The sequence below is a fragment of the Cariama cristata genome, unplaced genomic scaffold (assembly GCF_000690535.1).
Source record: "Cariama cristata isolate BGI_N322 unplaced genomic scaffold, ASM69053v1 scaffold11468, whole genome shotgun sequence".
In the NCBI taxonomy this organism is placed as follows: Eukaryota; Metazoa; Chordata; class Aves; order Cariamiformes; family Cariamidae; genus Cariama; species Cariama cristata.
Genome location: NW_009630759.1, coordinates 101,240 through 104,730, shown reverse-complemented (window position 1 = coordinate 104,730; position 3,491 = coordinate 101,240).

Genomic DNA, 3,491 nt, shown 5'->3' with positions numbered 1-3,491 from the left:
CGACATAGTCCTTCCCCAAAATCTTCATTCAGGGTTTTAATGGTGTCTCAGAGGAATAAATGCAGGTGTTTTGCCTTCCTCTTCCCCCTTCTCTTTTCTTCCTCTGATAACAGCTTGGTCTTTACTAGCATCACTTATTGCTTCTTTTATAATTTCCAGCCTCTGACAGAAGCGCTCTGCTACCCTTTCCTGTTCAATAATGAATGGACACATTTGAAGCTGCAAGTATTTGCACTTATGAGCTCATCCAGGCAAAAGATACAAGAAACGTGAGTTATCTAAATGGCAGCCAGGGGACCAAGTAAATCACACACACCCCTTCACCGTTCCTCTGCCCTGCCTCCTGGGTATCGTACCTAAGAGAAAGCAGGTGACAAAGTCTTACATCAGTTTTTCTGCTATTTCTTCCCAGTCTCCAAACTCCTGCAGGAAAGATCTCAGGGAAGTTACATCAGGTGTGCCCAGTTAATCTGGACGTATCTGAGCTTGTCACCTTTTACAGCCAGTGGAGAGAAACAGGCATTTTGAGGACACAATTTATTTAATTATAAGGTATGTGCCCAGAGCAGGCCAGCTGAATCTCTTTCCATAGAATTGCCTGTTTCTCTCCAGTGAGCTGTTGGCCACACTACAGATAAGTGAGAAGGAGGTCTCTAAAGGGGACTGGCAAGTGTGTCTGAGGACAGAAGACAGTGCTCATCAGCTTCGCCAGAGCCTCAAAAGGAAAGCTTAAGGGCACCCAATCTTGAATTTCCTTGCCAAAACTGATGTGGGCGCAGAATAATTACTCTTTGAGTAATCACAAAAGCCAGAGTTTAATTTAAACATGTAATGAGGAGTAGGCATTGAAAGTAGTTGGAAGAAAGCACTTATAGTTCCTCTTTTGGGTCACTGGAAAGTGGCTCTGCAGCATGGATGTGTGCAGTCTCTGGAGCAGGACAGACTCTCCCTTTGCTTAAAGCCAGGCTTATGCCAGAGGGGATATTTTCCAAAAGCTGCCATAACTTCAGGTGCTTTTAAAATTCTCACTAATCCCTAAATCACTAAAAGACTGAATCAGGGCAAGATCAGGCACTGCAGTGGCTAGCTTTTACATGCTCGCTGTCCACAGCGTAGCAGATAACAGAGCCCTGTGCAGAACCTGGGGATGGTAAGGTCTCTCAGAGAGAGGTCCAAAGCACCCAAGGTGCTGAGCGGGGAGCTACCTCAAATGAGGCGATAAGGAAACAATGAGGAAAAGGACAAATCCCAAATCCCCTTCCCCTTGCTCAGGGCTACTGGAAGGTCACTTGGTCTCCAGAGGCCAGAAAGTCCCCCTGAAGGCTTCTTCCATTCAAAGCACAGAGCAGAGTTCCCTCTTCTAAAAAAGCCAGGAAAGATGCTTTTCCCTTGTATTGCTGTCTAGACTTTTATATAATAAAAGATGCACCTCTAAGCAGGAGACCTAGGAACAATTCTGCTGTTTGCCTGAGGTGGTCCAATCCCCTCTTTTCCACCTTGCAGGGAGGACCCCTAGCCATGGGGACAGATCCGTCCTCCAAAAACCTGGATGCAAGGGAGGGTTGGCTGGCAGTGGAAACACTCCTCTGTAAGTCAGAGATGTTGGTCTACACCTGCTTGGGCAGAAGGAGGAATTAAGTGGAGATCTGTCACCTAGAGAGTGGACTAACCGCAAGCTACATCAGGAAGGGAGCAGCCAACACCTGGAGCCTGGGTTGTCCATGTCCACCAGCCCTGGGGAGTCTAAGGAAAAATCTGGGTTTGAATCCACATGGACATTTAGCATATGAGAGACACCGTGCTGATGAGCTCTGTCAACATCTTCCCTGAAGTACCTTTTTCATGACATTCAGACAATTTAAAATCTTTAAAAAGGGACACCTTTGGGGTTCATTGCCATCAGGGTAGTGCAGGGGGTCAGGGGTGTTCAGGTGCAGAGCTACGGGACTTCTTATGCTTCACCTCCATACCTGTGTTTCATATCCATCCAGCCTCACGTCTAGCTTTCATTCTCAGTCCTGGAGGTGGCTCTCACTTCTTAAAAGAAAGTGGAAGAATTTAGCACTGTACAATATGGATGAGCTGTCCCCAGAAATGAACCTCAGAAAAAAACACAGCCATTTTGGAGTGCATAAGAATAATGTACAACAGGCAAATACCACGCAGCTTTAGGCTTGTAAAGTGAAAGATTTAGAAACAACTTTTGTTCACTTCAATCAAAAATACAAATAAATAATACCCACAGAAAAATAGAGATGAAATATTCTGCTCCTGGGTTGTGTCTTTTCAATTCCAAATTTTCCTCTGGAAGGAATCTTTTACAGTCAAGTCTGAAATCCCCCGAAACGGAACAACTGATACAACGTGCATGTAGTTTCAGTAGTGCCAGTGGGCACTGCTGCAAAAAGCATGGCTGATATTCATGCAAAAGTCCTCCTTTTTCTCTTCCCTCACTCAGGAAAGCATCAGGAGAGTTTGAAATGTAAAACACATTCCTATGTGACAATGAAAGAAAAATCACTTAGAAGAAGACAAGGAGGAATTGAAGTTACTCACTCAAACAAGTCAGGCTGACAAATTGCTTCTGCTGTCTCCATTCATCCACATAATGGCTCCTCCACTCCCTGGCCAGTTATAGAAGAATAATTATCTCTTTCAGATCAGCTGCCTTGGCTTCATTATAAATCAATTCTTTCCTCCCCTTTTGCACTCCCACTGCCTCCTTCCCCATTTTTATCAACGCATCCTTCCCATAAGCCTTTCCAAGTCCAGCTTTTGATTGACTACATGAATTTGATACCAAAGCCTCCTGTGAACTCGCCATTTTTGTCACTCAACTCAAAGTCCTTCTTTTCCTGCCATAGCTGAGCAATTCCATGTGTTCATTTGTGACGAGTTTGAAGAGCTCAGAGAACAAGCCAGTCATTTGACGTAAAGGACAACATGAGATGGGTGAAGCTGAGCCAAGCCTGACTCTTCTGGCCTTTTCAAAGCTCCACACATATCTCACACTGCTAAAAAAGCCACAGCCCTTCAAGCAAAGCATTTATGCTTGTGTGTAGTCTCATTAAAGATGCAGAGGTGATTGCAGAATGCAGTGCATGAGAACAGCCATACCTGAGGAACCAGCATGCAAGTTTGAGTTCACTGCTGGTGCTGGGTGTTAGTAGGGCAGTTGGATACCATCAAATTTGGGGTGAACTTGCCCAAAATGGGCTGAACTCTGTTAATTAGTAGGGCAGGAAATGAAACCTGTTCCTCACTCCTGCAGGACAGACGCTGTTTCAGGGCCAGGAACAGCTTTCTGCTGGTCTCTTAGATATTGCTGACCCTCAATCAGCCCTACATCCTGCACCACCCAGATGGTCCTCTGCTTCTGCCATCCCAAATTGTTCAGAGCTGGCAGAAAGAGGCTTTGATCTCCTCCTTCTGGCTGCTTTAATCCACCCAGCCAACTGACATCTTCCCACTTTCACTGCTCACTTCTCATT